This window comes from Aythya marila, assembly GCF_965140915.1.
Source record: "Aythya marila genome assembly, chromosome: 2".
Classification (NCBI taxonomy): Eukaryota; Metazoa; Chordata; class Aves; order Anseriformes; family Anatidae; genus Aythya; species Aythya marila.
Window position 1 is genome coordinate 72,185,451 of NC_139043.1, and position 23,453 is coordinate 72,208,903.

The following is a 23,453-nucleotide window of genomic DNA, read 5'->3' on the forward strand; positions in this document are numbered from 1 at the left end:
TCTGATGTAGATCTATGTAACTGAAAAAAGTCATCTCTCCGAACTTGCTCCTTTTCCTCTCCTGTTCCAGGTAATCTGCTATCCTTGGGGCCACAGATTCTCTCCTACAGCTGTTGGGAAAAGTTCTGTACCTGTACACATCTGGAAAAGAGAAGCTCTTTATTTAGAAATGCAATATTTTTGTCTTTTTCTTATCTAAATATCTTTCAGATGCAGACTTTAAAAAGTCCATAAACATTATCTTCTAAAAGTAACATGATCACTCCCTACTGTACCACATGCCCAGACTGTTATGTTGCCTTTCAGATCTACCTTTTTAATGAGAAATTATCCACAAAAGCAAATCGCTTATCTAGAGATGTTTTCCTTTAGATGTTTTCTTTCCCATTTTTCTCCCTTTTCTTTTCCTTGATACTATTTGGGAACAAATTCTTCCCTTTGAGATGAGTGGTTATTCATTGCAGCTGAATTTGACCTTTTGTTCTTTTGAGCTTCTTTGCAAGAACCTGAACACCTGTTTTGAAAAACGGGGTCCTGCCCTTTGTGAGAAACAAGGATGAACATGTCCTTCCTAAAAGAATGAGGAAAGAAAAGAGAAACTTTTCTTTGGGACTAGGGTAGGCAGATAGTTTATGATTAGACAACTAAGTTGCACAGGGAAAAGGGAAAAGTTTCTAAAACAGGGCAAGGGTTGGAGGGAACTAGCAGAAGCAAAAATGAGATGAAGTGGACATAAGTCATTCTCAGGTGCCATAGGCATGGTACTGATGGGAAGGGAAAGTTGTATAGAAACAACTTTCTTTATACAAACAATATATAATAGTGTTAATGTTCCTCATTAAGGTTAAATCATCCTTGGAGTCACACAGCTAAAATGCAAAAGTGCATTTATGATATTCTTGCCCTGTGAATAATTGCTGTAGGACACAACTAGAAAGAAGAAATGTGAGATGATACAATTTTTCAGGAATGGACCATAAAATAAAATAAAATAAAATAAAATAAAATAAAATAAAATAAAATAAAATAAAATAAAATAATAAATAATGTCACTGTTATAACAGCTTAGCTAAAGTAAGGAACTTTGTGGAAAAAAACAAAACTTGGTGGTATGGTTGGCAGTGTAAACTCCAGTGGAATATAAATCAGATATGAAGGACAGGTACCACAAAGCTGATGTAAATGAGAATATGTGAAATTTGGATGGTTTGAGGAGAAGTAAGATAATATTTTCACGGGGCTCTTTTAAGCATCTTTACATAAGAACAATCACAAAATGTGGTTTTGAATTACTTACATATCTAAATAATGGTCTAGATGCGGGCACAAAAGAGATTTTGCCATTAGTGAAGCAATTTTTATATCTCTCCAAGTAAACATATCACATTTCTATATTGGTTTTATTCCAAGTCAATAAATTAGAGAGTATCAATGATTCCACATCAAAGTATTCAGTTTCCCTTATGCTTTCATTTTGACAGAAATGGGAACGTGAAGTAGGAGTTGTGTTTTATTTATTTATTTATTTATTTATTTTATTTTTTTAAATAAACCTTATTTATAGGTCCAAGTTAATGGGTATTGCTGAGATAGCCATTCTAAGAGATCAGTTCTAATGCTACCGCTGCCAATGTGTGTCACAAAGAGGAAACCAGAAACTGCAGCAGTACAGGACAGCTGCCAAGGGAAGGCAATAAATATGTTTCTGGAAACAAATAATCATTCAAACCTGGTTTTAGCATGCAAAATACAGATAAGGACATGTGGCTCAGTGTTGTAGGCTAATGATTTCACTTTAGAAGAGAGATATGATTCGTTGGGAAAAATAATGTGTATGTATACATATGCCCACATGTATTTATTTGTAATTATATAAACTAGACCAGGCTTTTGGATACATAAAATTCCAAGAACAATTGAAAAATAAGTTCTTATTCACTTCAAACAACACGGAAGCAAAATTCAGATATATTTGAAATCGACTGTGTTATTCTGAGTGTTGTTTTGGCAAATTCAACATAGTGACAATCTGTGTCTACATGTATTTGTAAGACTTGTGTTATGTGTAAAGCCATGCTATCCCTGAATTCAGCACATCTTCTCTTCTTACAGACTGGAAATGAGACCAGAGATAACATTAATTATTGTCATAGGTCTTGTGCTAATATAAACAATTCCTTTCTGCATCTCCATAAAACTCACAGCCCCAGACATCTACATCCAGATTAAATTGCCCATATGGAAAGAGTACTAATTTATATGTTCCTTTGTCACTGCAGTCTGTAGCATGACACATAGGTAAACACAGATACAGATATTACTGCCTTCTGGAATCAAGGTTGTGCAAATGAAACATGACCATCTCTTTCTTGCTAGAAAAAAAGATAAAACCTTTATGCCTCCTGTCTTGTCTACAATGAAATGATCCTGATCTATGTGAACATAATATATTAAGCCTTTATTTGCCCCTTTTGAGAGGAAGCCTCTCCAATCATTCATATGAGATTGTGTGCATCTTTAATCGTACACTCATGTGCTTTGCTCTGTGAGAAACGGAGTCATTGCTATTTAATACTGGAAACATAGGGAAGTCCAAATGAAGCAAGAAGTGCTTCTGTGTGTTTCTGTACTCCATTTGTAAGCACTGTGCTTTCTGTACTCCATTTGTAAGCACTTGCTTTCAGCCTTGAATATTTCAGTTGAAACACTTGGTCTAGGACTACTACTGCACAGAAGACTCCTGATAGGAGTCTTGGTGAAAGCATAAAATGATGTGAACTGTGATAATGTGCATACTAGATATGATTTTTTGAGAAGTGCCTTACAGTCAGTTTTCCTGTCAGTGAAATCAGTGAAGCTGATATGTAGGTAGAATTTGGGGAAAGAGTTTTGAAAGTAGCTGTAGATTTGTATCAACTTTCTGTTTATGCTTAATGGTTAGAAGCGTCAACACAAATATTTAGGTCATAGAATCATAGAATCATAGAATATCCTGAGCTAGAAAAGACTCTCAAGAATCATTGAGTCCAACTCATTGGTCCACACAGCACCACTCAAAAATCAACCATATTTCTGAGAGAGTTGTGCAAACACTTCTTGAAGTCTGGCAGGTTCAGTGCTGTGACCACGTCCCTGGGGAGCCTGTTCCAGTGTCCAATCACCCCCTCAGTGAAGAACCTTTTCCTAACACCCAGCCTGACCCTCCCCTGTCCCAGCTCCATGCTGTTCCCTCAGGTCTTGTCACTGTCCCCAGAGAGCAGAGCTCAGCACCTGTCCCTCCACTTCCCTCATGAGGGAGCTGCAGGCTGCTCTGAACTGAACAAACCAAGGGACTTCAGCTGCTCCTCAGATGTCTTGACCTCTAAACACTTAACCATATTTTTAGCCCTGCTTTGGACACTAATAGTTTTATGTCTTTCTTATACTGTTGCACTCCAAACTGCACAGAGTGCTGGAGGCAAGACCACACCAGTGCAGAGCAGGGCAGGACAATCCCTTCACTTGACCAGCCAACGATGCCATGTGTGATACATCCCAGGGTACAGTTGGCCCTTTTTTTAGCTGCCAGGGCATTGTGTTAACTCACATTCAATGTCAAACATGCTCCCCAGATCCCTTTCTGCGGGGCTGTTCTCCAGCTTCTCATCCCCCAGTCTGTATGTATATCCAGGGTTGTCCCCTCCCAGGTGCAGAATCCAGGACTTCTTCTTGTTAAACTTCATATTGTTAGTGATTGTCCAGTCCTCTAATTTGTCAAGATCTCTCTGCAAGGCCTCTGTACCATCAAGGGGGTCAATCGCTCTTTATTTAGTGCCATCTGCAAATTCACATAGTATACATGTATCTTTGAGTCCTGTGTCCAAGTCATTAGTGAAAACGTTGAAGTGTACTGGCTCTAAAATGCAGCCCTGTGGAACTCCAATAGTGAGTAGCTGACAGCCTGATGTATCCTCATTTACTAAAATACTTTGAGCCCAACCCATCAGTCAATTCTCTGGTTTCAAGCAATCCATTTTTTCCAAGTGATACAGATGGGGTTGGTGAAGTACAACTGCAAATCATAAGCAGGGCTATGCAACTTCATATGATACCCACAACTGACTGGTGGGGCAGAGCTGCAGGGATGTGATGGGTCCAACTGCTCAAAGTACGTGCCTCTCTCACGTGCCTGGTGACAGGACGAGGTGGAATGGGCTAAAGTTGCACCAAGGGAGGTTTAGGTTGGATATTATGAACTTCTTTACTGAAAGGGTTGTTAGGTATTAGAATAGGCTACCCAGTGAAGTGGTTGAGTCACCATCCCTGGAGGTCTTTAAAAGACGTTTAGATTTAGAGCTTAGTGATATGGTTTAGTGGAGGACTTGTTAGTGTTAGGTCAGAGGTTGGACTAGGTGATCTTGGAGGTCTCTTCCAACCTGGATGATTCTGTGATTCTGTGAAAATTAACAACTCTTTGTCAGGCTTAAAAGATAGAAAATGAGAATAACTACATTTTTAGAAATTGAAAACTCAAAGTAGTGAAGGAAGACAGCATTATTATTATTATTATTTTTAATTCCACGCTGTCTTCTTACTCCAAGGCTTGGTTATGAGAGTAATTGAGAAGTCTTAACTCTGCAAAGTCCTCTCCAGACCATAGGAAGTCTTTTCTGGTACTTCTGAGGTCTGATTGCATGGATGCACTTGGCTTTGTGTTGTAGACTCTGTTTGAGCTTCAGATTCCTGATTACCAGTAATATTTTCCTGACTCCTGCAATGTGTTGTTTCTGAGGTTGTCTTTTCTCCAGGCAAGCTTAGCCAAAATCACTTTCATTTAAGAAGTAACACCTAATCCAGTCTTCTTACAGAAACAATCAAACAAACAAAAAAACAAAACAAAACAAAACAAACCAAAACAAAATGAAAATAAATAAAATAAAATAAAATAAAATAAAATAAAATAAAATAAAATAAAATAAAATAAAATAAAATAAAATAAAATAAAATAAAATAAAAAAATACTAAAGACAGAAATAGCCCAGTCATGGTACACTGAAGTCTTGGCTTGTGATTCCTATAAATTTTGGAGGAAACTTAATCTGAACTATGAGAAACAAAGAGATAAACAAGCTGGTAGAAAGTGACAGGGACAGAGATCTTTAAATGAATAAACTTTAAGTGAGTTTTCTTTAAATTAAAAAAAAAAAAAAAGCAACAAAGAAACAAAAAGGTGTGTTTAAGCTTAGACAACATGATGTTGGCAGAGCAAAGACCCAGTTAGTACTCTGAGGAAATGCATTCTGCAGATGGCAAAGGCAAATCTTAGTCGCAGTTCATACTCCAGCAGCTGCTATTCTAAATTTTGTATCCCTTATTGGTCTCACTTCCTTTCATATAACAGCCAGTCTGTTATTTATTTTCCCTTCTAACACACAGGGCTTTTGTTCATTTCCTTCCTCTAAGCAGTCCCTTCAGTAATCTTTGTTTGTTCCTGAATTTAGGACCAAATTGCTGAATCATCTGTGACATAGAACACAGTGAGGATAACGCATGCAAAGCAAAGACTACTGAATAGAATATGATAGTGCTAATCCACTGGCATTTGTTCCTGAGAGGAAAACACAGCTTGCCACTGTCACAAGAGGCAGCAGAGAACAGTGAGAGGAACTGTACCAGGGGCAATATCACAAATAATTGGGTACCATAGACATACTTGCTGTGATCCTTTGCAGGCACAGTTGAAGTTGAAGGGTGGGCTCTCTCTTTCCTGTATCTCACATTAACTCTTGGAAGAGGGAGCAGCTACCTCTAACATGGCAGAGCAACTTGGTGACCATGCATAAGAACAGATGGCAGAGCAAGTGTCTATTTCTTCACGTTTAGGCAGTCCCCTTCTCTCCTCCTCCTTCTCACAGTTTCAATGTATTTTCTTCATAGTTTTAAGATTCTAAACCTTTTATTTTTAATCCAGGAAATAATCGTCCTACCTCTCTGAGGAATAAAAATGAAAAAGAGGGAAAAATTCTGTAGTTTTTTTTTCTTTTTTTTTTTTAATAAAAATATAGATACTTCTTAAAGTATATATATTATACTATCATGCTATATTATACTACTTTAAAAAATTGTAGATACTTCTGCATAAAAACTATTTAGTGACTATTGTCTGTTAAGTACTTCTAGTTAGAAGATGAAGAAAATGCATGTGAATGAGAAACAGATTTCAGTTCTTATATGGTTTCCCAGTGTTTGAGATGCACAAATCATGTTATTGACTCAATGCAATGACTTGAACCTGCCAAGAATACAAATGAATTTGGAGGTCATATGGACACTTTTCAACTCTGTTATTGTGAACTCCCCTGGGACCAAATTAACACGGCCATGTGCTGTGCTCTTTTGTAAGATTGGTTCATCCAGCCATTCAGAGTCTGCTGCTGACAGGAGTGCCTGGAGCAATGAGACTTGGATGGGAGATGCTGGTGGTAGGTCACCACTCTGAGACAGATTCATTTAGACGGTCTGCAGGCTCACTTAGTTCCACTGAGTTGGCTGCACTCTCTTTACCTTTGCAGTCATGAAGTCTGAAGAAGCATTCATTTTTAAAAAGGCACTTTCATATTCTGACATAATTCCAAGACCTCTGGGACTTTAGACACTCTCTAGATTTTGTAACGCCTTAGCTCTAATCCATGCTTGCTGCCAAGGCAGCATGCTAGGCCCCTATTCTTGTGATTATAGTCAATCCTATAACTCTTGCTGTCCCACATTTGGAAAGATTCAAACAGGAGCCTAATGCAAAACTCAACATTTAGGCATATACTGAAATGAATCAAAGGGTCATTTATTTCTGTACCTGATAAATATTCAATTTTCTGTTAAGAAAAAGATAATGACAACACTTAATATGTCATGTGTTAATTGAATGCAGATATTTTTCAATGTTCTAAAATATAGGAATATGAGCTAGATACTTGCATGAAGAAGCGCTTGAAAATATTTGTCGATTAAATTCTCCTGTGGGTGAAGTTTTGTCTCTTAATTTTAAAGTCTTTAGAAACTCCTTACTGATCATCTCCCCTTGTAAACAAGCACTCTGCACAATCCATTAATGGGTATTGCTGCAGAAGAGACCAGACCCTGGGAGATGTTCTTTGTTATGTGTTAGTCTCTTCAGGGCTTAGTAGAATGTCACTTTGAAAATGAAACATGATGGAAATTGGTGAGCTGTGCTCTCTCATGCAATAGAGTTTACATAAACATTGAAATGTTGTTTCTGGTTGATATAGCCTATAACTTCTACAAGAATTTTCCTCAAGCTACTGTTCTTTAGATTAGGGAAAACACAAAGATATTTTCTCTGTGTATTCTGTGTTGCGATATCATATGAAGTTGTTAATTCAGTTTTACGTAACTTGGCATTGAAGTGGCAAAAAACAAACAAAAACAACAACAAAACCCACACACAACGGGAAAATTCAGACCATGAGTCCAACACAGATAATAACATATAAGATATAACACATAAATATATATATATAAAAATAAAGTGGGAAGGTTTTAAAATATTAAATAAGCCATAGTCTTTACCTTAGTGTACTTGCATTCCAGAGCCTTTAGATACAGGTGTGCTGCTACTTGTACAATAAATACCAACAGCTCTCACTAAAAATATATACAGTCTAGATCAAGGTACATAGATAAAGGAACTACAGAATTTTTCTAAAAAGTAGAAAAGTGATTAGATCTTTACTCTTCTATGGCTTGTTCCTGAAAGCTCCTGGGTAGAGTAATTGCTCCTGATGTAGGCTAAAGCTCAGTAGACTTTTGTGCAACTTCCCTCTGTTCTTGGACTCTGGATTATATTAAAGAACAGAAATAATTACATTGAGGAGCCTGTCCTGCATTCCTAACATAAGCAAAATGCTTATTGGATTTGCAGTGTAGGTCTGTCTTTTGTTTAAGAAAACCTTTGAAGCCTGTTGAACAAGGACCAAGTCAAGATCCTTGAGTGAGACCCAAGCAGTGTTTTACGTAACTAAGAAATACACTCCACATATATGGAACATAATTATTTACATTTGTTCTGTGCATTCTTCGTAATCTGCGTGCCTTCAACATACACATATTTTGTTAATGTGAATTCACTTTTTGGATGGCAAGAAACACAGCACTTTATACAGAAAAATTGTTTCATATATATAAAATATGTGACATGCTTGATGATGTGTATATTCACCACTGTCCTCTACTGGTTGAATTCTGAACTGTGCAGATCTATCTCAAGTAACATGGGGCAAACAGGAAAAAAACACTTGACTGTGCCATTCATTAAAATCTGAAAACTAATCCGGAGTCAGCCATGCCCACGGCTATTTTGTGTTCATTCTCCCACAATGTTAAAATGAAAGAATATTTTTTTTTAAGCTGATGCGAGATTTATGAAGTGAGTCAATATATTTTTATTTGCTAGCTGATACACTTAAGGAAAAAAAAGAAAAAAGAAAACAACAACAACAACAACAACAAACAAAACAAACAAACAAACAACAACAATAAACAGACAAGATTTCAGGCACAGAAGCCTGCATAGTGTCTGACAAGGAAGCAGAAAGATGCAAATACATGTTAAAAACAAGTGATGAGTTTAACCTGAATGCTCATCAATTGGCCTCCTGGGAGAAAAAAGAGGGAATTGATACCTTCAGCTTTGATTGTGATTGGTGATGGGTAGATGTCTGAAGTCCCAGTTCCCCATGAAAATGCAGAAGAGTCTCTGTTGCTTCTGAATACTCTCCAGAGGGATAAGAAAGCATTATATGCTGAAATTAAGCCATTTAAACCTCATCTTTTATGGTTTACATGGATATATAGCACTTTTGGGGCATTATGCTTTGATTTGGACTTGGTTGTGTGGACCAACATTTAGTTCTGTGTTAGCCAACCAGGATTATATATAACTGTTTCCTTTATAACACTTTCCTCTCATGAATGCTAGCTTACCTGTTGCTATATCATGCTCTTCTTAATTATAAACTGTGATAAAGTCTTCTCTTTGATTGCAGTCTGTTATGTAGTTCAGTGTCTTACCACAAGGATTTTTGTCTAGAGGTCATATTTTTAGAAGAAAAATAGAATCATAGAATCATAGAATCATAGAATATCCTGAGTTGGAAGGGACCCTTAAGGATCATCAAGTCCAACTCTCGACACCGCACAGGTCTACCCAAAAGTTCAGACCATGTGCCTAAGTGCACAGTCCAATCTCTTCTTAAATTCAGACAGGCTCGGTGCAGTGACCACTTCCCTGGGGAGCCTGTTCCAGTGTGCAACCACCCTCTCTGTGAAGAACCCCCTCCTGACGTCCAGCCTAAATTTCCCCTGCCTCAGCTTAACCCCGTTCCCGCGTGTCCTGTCACTAGTGTTAATGGAGAAAAGGTCTCCTGCCTCTTGACAACCCCTTACGAGGAAGTTGTAGACTGCGATGAGGTCTCCCCTCAGCCTCCTCTTCTCCAGGCTGAACAGGCCCAGTGACCTCAGCCGTTCCTTGTACGTCTTCCCCTCCAGGCCTTTCACCATCTTCGTAGCCCTCCTCTGGACACTTTCCAACAGTTTCATGTCCTTTTTATACTGTGGTGCCCAGAACTGCACACAGTACTCGAGGTGAGGCCGCACCAGCGCAGAGTAGAGTGGGACAATCACCTCCCTTGACCTACTAGCGATGCCGTTCTTGATGCACCCCAGGATACGATTGGCCCTCCTGGCTGCCAGGGCACACTGCTGGCTCATATTCAACTTGCTGTCTATCACGACCCCCAGATCCCTCTCTTCTAGGCTGCTCTCCAGCGTCTCATCGCCCAGTCTGTACATGCAGCCAGGGTTTCCCCGTCCCAGGTGCAGGACCCGGCACTTGCTCTTATTGAACTTCATGCGGTTGGTGATCGCCCAGCTCTCCAACCTGTCCAGATCCCTCTGCAAGGCCTTTACGCCCTCATTTGAGTCCACAACTCCTCCAAGTTTGGTGTCATCAGCAAACTTGCTCAAAATACCCTCTATTCCTACATCCAGATCATTTATAAAAATATTGAAAAGTACCGGCCCTAAAATGGAGCCTTGAGGGACCCCACTGGTGACCGCCCGCCAGCCTGACGCAGCTCCATTTACCATAACCCTTTGGGCCCTGCCCGTTAGCCAATTGCTCACCCATCGTATGATGTTTTTATTTAGCTGTATGGTGGACATTTTGTCCAGTAGGATCCTATGGGAAACCGTGTCAAAAGCCTTGCTGAAGTCCAAAAAAATCACATCAGCTGGTTTCCCTTGGTCCACCATACGGGTGATCTTATCATAAAAGGAAATCAGGTTAGTTAGGCAGGACCTACCCTTCACAAACCCATGCTGGCTGGGACCAATGACTGCTTTGTCCCCCAGGTGCGCCTCAATGAGTCCGAGAACCAACTTCTCCATGATTTTACCAGGCACTGACGTGAGACTGACAGGCCTGTAATTGCTAGGGTCTTCTTTCTGACCCTTCTTGAAAATTGGCACAACATTTGCCAGCTTCCAGTCTACCGGGACCTCTCCAAATTCCCAGGATCGTTGAAAAATAATTGATAGAGGTTCCGCGATGACATCCGCCAGCTCTTTCAGCACCCGGGGATGAATCCCATCCGGACCCATGGACTTGTAGGGATCCAGGTGGAGTAGCAAATCCCGCACACGTTCAGGGTCAGTTGGGAGTTTGTCATCCCCACCGTCCCGGTCCTCCAGCTCAGGGCACCCTGGGTCCCGAAGCCCATCATCGGCATTGAAGACAGAGGCAAAGAAGGTGTTAAGCGTCTCTGCTTTGCCTACGTCATCGTCTGTGAGGAGACCTTCCCTATCAAGGAGCGGCCCTATGTTTTCTTTAGTTCTCCTTTTTCCATTTACATATCTAAAAAAACCCTTTTTATTTTCTCTCACAGACACAGCCAGCTTCAACTCTAGCTGTGCTTTGGCCACTCGAACTTTCTCCCTACAAACACGAACAGCAAAAAAATAGAGAATTTTCTGTTTTGACAGATCAGCTCTAAGTACTTTTGTATCTGAAGGAGCTGTTTTTGTATCCCTAGCAAAGAAGTGAAAAGGGAAACTGACATTTTCCTTTAGCATAGGAAGACAAAGTTGGTTTATCACAGCAGTATTTTCTCTAATTGTATTCAGAAAGGCAGCATGTGTATGCAGCAGCACTCGGAAAAAAATGGCTGCTCGGAGACATAAATCTCCTCTGAGATCTCACTGTAGCTGTATAGCTTTGGTTTCTTTGCCAATACAGTAAAATGTTGCGTGCCTTAACACTGCCTGAAGTCCAAGCACCTTATCACTTCATTTTATTTTCCAGAGTGGAGGGGTGAGAAGGGGAAGAAATACAATTGGGAAGGATGTTGCCTCAGAAATATAATCTTGATGATGTGACACTTTTGTGCTTTCATTTCGGCAGCAGGGCTGGGGCTAACCGAGTCCTGCTGGAAGAGGGCAGCAGTGCCAGGGCCACCCAGCCCAGCTCGGGGCATCCTGCAGCCCAGCTGGCTTCCAGGTGGCAAAATGGAGGCATGTCTTCATGGCAGTGTGCCTCAGCGAAGAAGCAGCCTGGTTCTCATGGCAACCAGGATTTCCATATACTGCAGGGGTACACAGATAGTCTGACATCACTTTGCTGCAGGGAGGATTTCTGTGCAGACTCAAGGACTAAAATAAACCCTTTGTAAATGGAGAATGCATGTCTGTTTTCATCTCTGTAAGTGTACAGCTTTCCCTGTGTGAAAGGGGGAGGAAAGACGAGGAAAAAAAGATGCAAATTTTTATTTCTCTAAGTAGAAGAGAAATAACCTTGACACAACCAGTTTCTTATTTTCTGTTTATATTCCATTTCAGAAAATAACATGGCTGGGAGGAAAGAGGCATTTTGGCAGCTATTCTAGGTCTAAGAAAATCTCCTTTGTTAGTCAGAAATGTGGGGAAATAGATTCACTGAATGTTAGGTTGGCTTAGGTGGTGCTTTTTGCTGCAACATCATATGCATAGATTTTACCAGGGAAGGCTATAATGAAGATGTGATATTCATCATGCATGATACAGTGACATCTGGTGTAAGACATGCTGTGCTGTCTGCTGCAGTTCCCATCTAGGAAAATACCCCATGTGCTTAGTGTTATCAGACTGTGCTGTGGAACCCAGTGAGAGCCTTTCTTGACCCTCATTTAAGATGAGTCATAGTTGTAATATTTTCCAGGGCCCCATTTTATTCAGTTCTATATATATTTTCTGTGTCAGGGAATTATAATACAAGAGAACCTGGCATGAAATCACTATTGTTCTGTTAAGGAGATTGGAGTTCCCCAAGTGTGGAATGTCTACAGTTGCTTGTAGCTCAATTATAATTTGCCTGTGCATGGACCTGGAGGTTGAGGAAATTTAGAATACTGAGAATTCCTTTACTCCCTTTCTCCTATTCAACAGTAATGATAATTCTGAACTGAAAACACTTCTCATGCAGCTATTTTGGCTTGTATTGACAAATCATTTTGAACCCTTCCAATTGCAGTGCTTTAATATGGGCTTGTGTGGCTTTGATGGAAAAATAAGTAAAGAAATAACTCATTTTTGTAACTATCTTCAGTCTTTTTATACAGAAACATGTTTTTATAGACTCGTATAAAAATGCCTTTGGACTCTGATATACAGAGATCATACAGGACTAAAGCAGATACAAATTATTATAATGCAAAGCTGCAATTCACAGAATCACAGAATTTTCTAGGTTGGAAGAGACCTCAAGGTCATCGAGTCCAACCTCCAACCTAACGCTAACAGCCCTCCACTAAACCATATCCCTAAGCTCTACATCTAAGCGTCTTTTGAAGACTTCCAGGGATGGTGACTCCACCACTTCCCTGGGCACCCTGTTCCAATGCCTCACAACCCTTTCAGTGAAGAAGTTCTTCCTAACATCTAACCTAAAACTCCCCTGGCTCAACTTAAGCCCATTCCCCCTCGTCCTGTCACCAGGCACGTGGGAGAACAGGCCAACCCCCACCTCGCTACAGCCTCCCTTGAGGTACCTAAAAAGAGCGATAAGGTCACCCCTGAGCCTCCTCTTCTCCAGGCTGAACAAGCCCAGCTCCCTCAGCCGCTCCTCGTAGGACTTGTTCTCCAGGCCCCTCACCAGCTTTGTCGCCCTTCTCTGGACCCGCTCAAGCACCTCGATGTCCTTCTTGTAGCGAGGGGCCCAAAACTGAACACAGTACTCGAGGTGCGGCCTCACCAGAGCCAAGTACAGGGGGACGATCACCTCCCTAGCCCTGCTGGTCACGCTGTTCCTGATACAAGCCAGGATGCCGTTGGCCTTCTTGGCCACCTGAGCATACTGCTGGCTCATATTCAGCCGACTATCCACCATCACTCCCAGGTCCTTCTCTGCCAGGCAGCTTTCCAACCATTCCTCTCCCAGCCTGTAGCTCTGCTTGGGGTTATTGCGCCCCAGGTGCAGGACCCGGCACTTGGCCTTGTTGAACTTCATGCAGTTGACCTCAGCCCATCGGTGCAGCCTATCCAGATCCTCCTGCAGAGCTTTCCTACCCTCAAGCAGATCGACACACGCACCTAACTTGGTGTCATCTGTGAACTTACTGAGGGTGCACTCGATGCCCTCATCCAGATCATCGATGAAGATATTAAAGAGGACCGGCCCCAGCACCGAGCCCTGGGGGACGCCACTAGTGACTGGCCTCCAACTGGACTTGGCTCCATTCACCACGACTCTTTGGGCCCGGCTATCCAGCCAGTTTCTAACCCAACGAAGCGTGTGCCAGTCCAAGCCAAGAGCAGCCAGTTTCTTGAGGAGAATGCTGTGGGAGACGGTGTCAAAAGCCTTGCTGAAGTCAAGGTAGACCACATCCACAGCCTTTCCCTCATCTACCCAGCGCGTCACTCTGTCATAGAAGGAGATCAGGTTCGTCAGGCATGACCTGCCTTTCATAAAGCCATGCTGACTGGGCCTGATCGCTTGCTTCCCCTGCAAGTGCTGCATGATGACTCTCAGGAGGATCTGCTCCATGAGCTTTCCTGGCACTGAGGTCAAACTGACAGGCCTGTAGTTTCCCGGGTCTGCCCTCCGGCCCTTCTTGTAGATGGGCGTCACGTTTGCTAGCCGCCAGTCGATTGGGACCTCCCCCGATAGCCAGGACTGTTGATAAATGATGGACAGTGGCTTGGCCAGCTCCTCTGCCAGTTCCCTCAGTACCCTTGGGTGGATCCCATCCGGCCCCATCGACTTGTGCACATCTAAGTGCCGTAGCAGGTCACCAACCAGTTCTTCATGGATAATGAGGGCCACATCCTGCTCCCCATCCCCTTCCACCAGCTCAGGGTACTGAGTATCCAGAGAACATCCGGTATTGCCGCTAAAGACTGAGGCAAAGAAGGCATTGAGCACCTCCGCTTTTTCCTCATCTTTTGTAACTAAGTTTCCCCCTGCATCCAGTAGAGGATGGAGATTCTCCTTAGTCCTCCTTTTTGTGTTGATATATTTATAAAAAACATTTTTTGTTATCTTTAATGGCAGTAGCCAGATTGAGCTCCAGATGAGCTTTGGCCTTCCTAATTTTGTCCCTGCACAGCCTCGCTACTTCTTTAAAGTCCTCCTTAGTGGCCTACCCACTTTTCCAAAGATTATAAACCCTCTTTTTCCTCCTAAGATCAAGCCACAATTCTCTGTTGAGCCAGGCCGGTCTTCTTCCCCACCAGCTCGTCTTTGGGCACATGGGGACAGACCGTTCCTGCGCCATTAAGACTTCCCTCTTGAAGAGCGCCCAGCCTTCCTGGACCCCTCTGCCCTTCAGAACCACCTCCCAAGGGACTCCACCAACTAGTGTCCTGAGCAGCTCAAAGTCAGCCCTCCGAAAGTCCAATACAGCGGTTTTACTGGTCCCCTTCCTGGCCTTGCCAAGAATAGTGAACTCCACCATTGCGTGGTCACTCTGCCCAAGACAGCTCCCGACGATCACGTCCTCCACCAGTCCTTCTCTGTTTGTGAAGAGAAGGTCTAGCGGGGCACCACCCCTGGTAGGTTCACTAACCAGCTGCGTCAGGAAGTTATCTTCCACGCTCTCCAGAAACCTCCTAGACTGCTTTCTCAGGGCTGTGTTGTGCTTCCAGGATATGTCAGGGAAGTTGAAGTCCCCCACGAGTACAAGAGCTGATGATTTTGCAACCTCTGTCAGCTGCCTGTAGAACTCCTCATCTGTCTCCTCATCCTGGTTCGGCAGTCTATAGCAGACCCCGACCAGGACACTAGCCTTGCTGGCCCCACTGATCCTAACCCAAAGGGACTCGACCTTGTCATTCCCAACCTCGAGTTCTACAACCTCGAAAGACTCTCTAATATAGAGAGCCACACCACCACCCCTTCTATGCTGCCTGTCCCTTCTATAGAGCTTATAGCCAGGCATTGCAGCACTCCAGTCATGAGAGTGGTCCCACCACGTCTCCGTGATGGCAACCAAGTCGTAGCCTGCCTGCTGCACGATGGCTTCCAGCTCCTCCTGTTTGTTACCCATGCTGCGTGCATTGGTGTAGATGCACTTCAGCTGGGCCATTGCCTTATCCTCCGGTCTTGCCATTGTTCCCCCTGGCACAGCCCCAACAATCCTAGCCTCAGCCCCATCCCCCTTCCCACCTAGTTTAAAGCCCTCTCAATGAGCCCTGCCAGTTCCTGGCCCAGGATCCTTTTTCCCCTAAAAGATAGGGACCCGTCTGCGGCCATCAGGCCAGGTGCTGAGTAAAGTGCCCCATGATCAAAAAACCCAAGATTTCTGCGTTGGCACCAGCCCCGGAGCCACGTGTTTAACAGGTGGGCTTTCCGTGTCCTCTCTGAACCCCTCCCTGCCACCATAGGGATGGACGAAAACACCACCTGCACTCCTGCTCCATCCACTAACCGCCCCAGTCCCCTAAAGTCCCTTTTGATAGCCTTCAGGCTTCTCTCTTCGATGTTATCACTGCCCGCCTGGACTATCAAAAGGGGGTAATAGTCAGAGGGGCGTACCAGGTTAGGAAGCTTCCTGGCAACGTCCCTGACCCTGGCCCCAGGGAGACAGCAGACTTCCCTACGGGTAGGGTCAGGCCGACAAATAGGGCCCTCTGTTCCCCTAAGAATCGAGTCACCAACAACAATAACCCTCCTGTCTTTCTTGGTGGAGGCAGTCCTGAGGCGCGGAGTCGACCTCCTCGCCCCAGGCATCCTCCTGGGAACATTTGCTACCTCTTCCTCACACACCGGCCTCTCAATCTCTAGGGCCTCAAACCTGTTGTGTAAGGGCACCTGGCAAGGTAGGGCCGGAAGGGGAGGGCATCGCCTGCGATGTCGAGCAGGGACCTGTTTCCATTCCTCCTCAGCTCCCAGATCCCCTCCCTCTGCCCGACGGGGACAGGGCGGGGGGTCCGCCCCCATTTGAGGAGTCTCACCTCGGCACCTCCCCTTGAGGCCCTGCAGGGAGTTACTCCAGAATTCAGTGGGAATTCTTCTTTTCTTATTGTTACAAACTCTTATCTTTCTAAATGGAGTCATTGGAGCTCTGCATAGGTGTGGTATCCATATCACTATATCAACTGCATAACAAAAAATCCATTCATTTGAGTTTTTGAGTAGGGATTTACTCTGCAATATGTTTGTGAAGCACCAGATAATTACAAGTTAAGTGATGATGTTAAAAAGTAAACAGCAGTATATTTGTTGTGAATCTGGTGTGCTGTTAAGTGATACAGACCTTTTAACAAAGTTGTTGCTTTTGCACATTTTAATGAACAGATTTCACTCTTTCGAACTTTCCCTTATTTACCCTTGGTTATGGATCACAGTTTTATTACATTACTCTACTTTAATGTAAGAAGTATAATCACAAATCAAATGATAGATTCCTTGACTGCTCATCCACATATAGGGAAAAGAAAGAGAAAAAGTAAAAAGAGGTAATAAAAGGCAGATCTTGGTATATTAACTACTACTTCCTCCAGTGCATTATTTTCTTGCTGTCACCCTCTGGTAAATGTGGAAAACAAAATTGGTGGTTATGTAATGCCTTGAGAGGAAAGAGAGCCTGCTTTGAACTGACAACACCCTTGACAGCTTGAATGCTGAAACTAGAAATATCTTGTCAGAAATATCATATTTAACATTGCAGAACTATACTAGAGTCCTTCATGCTAGGAAGGAAAGGAAGAAGGCATCTTTGCAAGCATCTGAGTGCAGCAGTACTGGGCCAGTGATAGAGGTTAACAACAAAATACGGCAGAGCTTCTCAACTTTGATATCAGCAGATGTAGTATGCTCATTGTGCCTTCTGTATCCCAGAGAGAGCTGAGTTTTCTTGCCTTTACATTGGAATATGGTGCAACCACTCTGAATACAAGATCAAATGCATACCTTTTTTTTCAAAAATCTTATCTTTGGTACTAGACATGAGAAGTCCTTTGCTATTTATTTATTTATTTATTTATTATTATTATTTTTCCCCAAAGTAGATCTGGAAGTGTATTCAAAATTAAGATTTTTTTTTTTTTCTATTTTGTATTACAACTACAATGAAAAATATTTATCATACATTTAGAATGAACTAATACACCCCTCTCCACCCTTCTCCATATAATTTTTAATCATTATTGACCATTTTTTAGTGTTTTTCATACACTCGTATCACAGAATCACAGAATTTTCTAGGTTGGAAGAGACCTCAAGGTCATCGAGTCCAACCTCCAACCTAACGCTAACAGCCCTCCACTAAACCATATCCCTAAGCTCTACATCTAAACGTCCTTTGAAGACTTCCAAGGATGGTGACTCCACCACTTCCCTGGGCAGCCTGTTCCAATGCCTCACAACCCTTTCAGTGAAGAAGTTCTTCCTAACATCTAGCCTAAAACTCCCCTGGCTCAACTTAAACCCATTCCCCCTCGTCCTGTCACCAGGCACGTGGGAGAACAGGCCAACCCCCACCTCGCTACAGCCTCCCTTGAGGTACCTAAAAAGAGCGATAAGGTCGCCCCTGAGCCTCCTCTTCTCCAGGCTGAACAAGCCCAGCTCCCTCAGCCGCTCCTCGTAGGACTTGTTCTCCAGGCCCCTCACCAGCTTCGTCGCCCTTCTCTGGACCCGCTCAAGCACCTCGATGTCCTTCTTGTAGCGAGGGGCCCAAAACTGAACACAGTACTCGAGGTGCGGCCTCACCAGAGCCAAGTACAGGGGGACGATCACCTCCCTAGCCCTGCTGGTCACGCTGTTCCTAATACAAGCCAGGATGCCGTTGGCCTTCTTGGCCACCTGAGCACACTGCTGGCTCATATTCAGCCGACTGTCCACCATCACTCCCAGGTCCTTCTCTGCCTGGCAGCTTTCCAACCATTCCTCTCCCAGCCTGTAGCTCTGCTTGGGGTTATTGCGCCCCAGGTGCAGGACCCGGCACTTGGCCTTGTTAAACTTCATGCAGTTGACCTCAGCCCATCGGTCCAGCCTATCCAGATCCTCCTGCAGAGCTTTCCTACCCTCAAGCAGATCGACACACGCACCTAACTTGGTGTCATCTGTGAACTTACTGAGGGTGCACTCGATGCCCTCGTCCAGATCATCGATGAAGATATTAAAGAGGACCGGCCCCAGCACCGAGCCCTGGGGGACGCCACTAGTGACTGGCCTCCAACTGGACTTGGCTCCATTCACCACGACTCTTTGGGCCCGGCTATCCAGCCAGTTTCTAACCCAACGAAGCGTGCGCCAGTCCAAGCCAAGAGCAGCCAGTTTCTTGAGGAGAATGCTGTGGGAGACGGTGTCAAAAGCCTTGCTGAAGTCAAGGTAGACCACATCCACAGCCTTTCCCTCATCCACCCAGCGCGTCACTCTGTCATAGAAGGAGATCAGGTTCGTCAGGCATGACCTGCCTTTCATAAAGCCATGCTGACTGGGCCTGATCGCCTGCTTCCCCTTCAAGTGCTGCATGATGACTCTCAGGAGGATCTGCTCCATGAGCTTTCCTGGCACTGAGGTCAAACTGACAGGCCTGTAGTTTCCTGGGTCAGCCCTCTGGCCCTTCTTGTAGATGGGCGTCACGTTTGCTAGCCGCCAGTCGTTTGGGACCTCCCCCGATAGCCAGGACTGTTGATAAATGATGGACAGTGGCTTGGCCAGCTCCTCTGCCAGTTCCCTCAGTACCCTTGGGTGGATCCCATCTGGCCCCATCGACTTGTGCACATCTAAGTGCCGTAGTAGGTCACCAACCAGTTCTTCATGGATAATGAGGGCCACATCCTGCTCCCCATCCCCTTCCACCAGCTCAGGGTACTGGGTATCCAGAGAACATCCGGTATTGCTGCTAAAGACTGAGGCAAAGAAGGCATTGAGCACCTCCGCCTTTTCCTCATCTCTTGTAACTAAGTTTCCCCCCGCATCCAGTAAAGGATGGAGATTCTCCTTAGTCCTCCTTTTTGTGTTGATGTATTTATAGAAACGTTTTTTGTTATCTTTAACGGCAGTAGCCAGATTGAGCTCCAGATGAGCTTTGGCCTTCCTAATTTTGTCCCTGCACAGCCTCGCTACTTCTTTAAAGTCCTCCTTAGTGGCCTGCCCACTTTTCCAAAGCTTATAAACCCTCGTATATAATAGTACAGCACAATAATGAATAATATTTGTTTTGTTGTAATGACAAATGAATGTCCAGGTCATATTTGGAGAATTTCTAGTGATGTGCAGAATCTGGAGACATCAGCAATAAGCTGTAGATGGCATTATCCTGTGAACATGGTGTACAGACACGCTGTCTCAAACTGGTTAGCTACAGAGAGAGCAAGAGAGAACCAGTGGGAAAAAATATTAAAAACAAATGAGAAAGTCTTATTACTTCAGTAAAAGAGGAAGAGTATGAGAAGGACTCAACAAAGTGCTCCTTCAGTTTATTTGGATCTCTGTTCTGTGGTTAGAGAGCCCAGACTGACCAAAGACCTTGTCTGGCTATGCTGCATAGTCCCTGACATCCGTTTTGTGATGTTGCTGCACCAAAGCAATGCATCCAAACTGTTTCTGCAAGAGCAGTCCACCCAGGCATTTTTTCATGCTCCGTCATACTGTGTACAAACTGGCACTGGGTTTGCTCATGGCTGAAGAAACTGAGTCCTTTTAGGCACATCTTAGTAGCTTAGGTGCTTGTCTTCTTAGTATCATAAGCATCTGCAGGTTCTCCTTCCCATAGTTAGGAACAGGAGTAGAGGAGAGATCTCCAGCTACAGAAGGCTGAGAGTGATAACAATATCCAATAGGTGCAGTGCTTCTGACAGTGGGCCTCTTGTCACCATAGGCAGAACATAAGCCAGACAAAGACTTCTACCAGCCAAGGCCATGTCACTGGTCCGGCTCTGAATACTGTCAAAGAAGCAGCCAAAGGATAAACCACCAACTCCTTTCTTGAAACTACCTGCTTTTTCTGCTGGAAGTATGGTGGGCAGTGTTGAGAGCTTTGCAGGACTCCACTAATATTTGTGAAAGCAATAAAATCATACACATGAAGTATATATGTTTCTTCATATTCTTTATATAACAATTTTTTTATTTAATGCACTCTTAAATAAAATATTTTAAATGTCATGCAAATATAATGCATGGAGTATATACATGCATATAAGTGTGTATATATTTAAGTTTAAAAAGATGCTACACAAAATATACTTGCTTCTTATCAATAGAGTCTTGCTCCACTCTTTTGCAGTAAGGTTCCAACATTTGTTCAGCCTCTCACAACTTGCAACACTCAAATAAAAATTTGTTCTTTTTGTCCATTTTTTTTTCTGCTGTGTTACAAATCGAGATGATAGATTTAAAAGCTTCTGCATACCAAAAATCTCTGTCCCTCTCTAATTAAATTCAGAGCAGTTTAACTACTTGGTTCAGTTTTCACCCATTTATTCTGTCTCAAACTCTGAAAGGTATTTTTTGCAAGTATGAATTGGGAATTTTCTTTGCACCAATAATTTTTTCTTTACTAATAGATAATCTCACAGCTGAGTTCTAGCTAAACAGCCAGGCTAGTTGTAGTAAGGTAAGGCAATATGGCAAAACCTCTGAGTTCAATATCATCTCAATAAAGAAAACAGCACTTTAAGTGTGTTGACAGTTGTTTACCCTGTTTACAATCCTCACAGCACATGCATCCATATCTCAGATTCCTCACAAGTTCTTCTGTATGCATTATGGATATAGCACCAGTCTCACTGCCTTCATAGTGTTTATCTCCTCCTTGGAGATAACATGATTAAGTGTTAACTGTCTAAATTCCCATATCTTTAAAGCACATTATGGCAGATTATTTCATTCTCCTGAAGTCCTTTCAATTGTGCTCCTTTGCTGTTTTTTTTTTTCTTTTTTTTTTTTTTTTTTTTTCTATGGGAGTGGAAAAAGTTATTAGGTGGTCTTCCACTCTCTCTCATAACAGCTGGAGCTGTTTAATTTAAAATTTGATTGCAGCAACCATCTTGTGCTATAAAGCTTAACCAAGGGTTTGTTCTATAGGGTTGCTTGATATTTGCTCTAGGCTGGTTTCTGCTTGGAGCTGTGTTCATTTCCCCTCTATCCCCAGAGATTCTGTTTCATTTTGCAGCTGTAGTTTTTATTTGATTCTAGCCTTGCTGTTGGAATACTAGCACTGCATTGTATAGTGTGTCCTGCAAAAATGGCCTTCTTCTTCTTTTCCTATTTTCTTACTGTGTCTCTGACTTTTTTTGTTCTATTTTATTGTTTAGATAATATTTGGTGTATCTTAGAGTCCAATGCACTATATTGAGCATAATATTTCAAATGCAAGTAGCAAGTACACTAATGAATAGAAGTAAAGTAAAACAATTGACTACTCTTGCCTCATAAGGAAATAATCTGTCTGAAAACAAATACTCAGTAGCATTCAGGAACACCTTGTAAGTGAGATTTCCTGGAATGCTCAGTCAGGTGATTAGAGGTTTTACTCAGTGCTGAAGATTTTACTTATTTCTGACATTATTGTGTTAATACATTTTTTTTTTTCTTTAAAATTTGTTCGATTTTATTTATTTAGACAATTTAAGGAAATTTGGTAAGATGTCTGACACAGATAGAAACATGATACCCTTCTTTAAAGAGAAACATGATACTCTTCTTCAAAATTTCATTTAGAATGACAGAACAAGGAACAAAACAAACACATTACACTTCAGAACAAAGGAGGGAACTGATTTTCAGAGCTGATGAACAGGTGTGCTGACCATATTGAGCTGCATGTGAAGGTTTATGTGTTTCAGCTTCTAACAATGGGGCCAGCATTCTTTCAAGTGTAGCTTTTATTTTATTTTATTTTATTTTATTTTATTTTATTTTATTTTATTTTATTTTATTTTATTTTATTTTATTTTATTTTATTTTATTTTTAGTTTTTAGTTTTGCACCAAATTGCAATTTATATGATAGCAGAGAACATGACCTCAGCCACTCACAGGTCTGCATTCCTGAATACTTTGAACCCTTCCCTGGTCTCTTCCCTGGACCAGATTTGTGTCTTTGAATTATTTCTCTAGGATTTTGGAATATCTAAATGCTGAAGTTGCATAAGCTGCAAACATGCAATTCACCTACAGTAGTTCAGTGTTATTTTTGGCCTGTGCACATTTTCCCAGAGTAATTTTGTGGGTAAGGAGTTGCTTGCCATGTCATAAGAGAACTGAAACCAGTAGAATTCACACTCATGATTCAGCTGATCAATGTTCAGTTCAACACTTCTGATCTGTCAAGGGTTCTAACTCTCAATGGCATTCAAATAAATCCAATACAGAAGCACTGAAAAATAAGGTGAAATCATCAGCCAACATGAGAATAAACATTACTCTGATTATTGCAGAAATTGCTTTTTTTTTTTTTTTTTTCTATTTTTTATTGTACATCGATCCAGATCAACAAAAATCAACATGAACCTGTGAAACAGGTTGTGAATTAAACAAACATGAGATCAAAAGGTCCATTTTTACTTTTAAAATTTTAAACATATATACAGAGTTATAAAAATATTGTAAATGTATTACTCTCAGTATTTGTTTAGCAATCTGGTTACAAAGAATTTAGGTATGCTTCCAAACACTGTGTACAACCTTAAACTTAGAAAGTCAGGAGAAGAGCTGATATTTTTTTTTTTGGTTCACATTCAAACCTGAAGCAGTTGAGTTAACAGGATTGCTTTTATTATTTAAACAAATTTCCTTATCAGGATGGAAACTGGCTTAATCTTCAGTGTCAGCTACCAGTACAGAGAAATATAGTTTTCATAATTACATATGGGATGGTGGGTTGCTTAGTTTGATGTGAAGTCACATGAGAATTTCCCTCAATGTACCTTGCTTGGATGAAGTTTTTCAAGGATTATTATTCATTTTATTTTTATAAT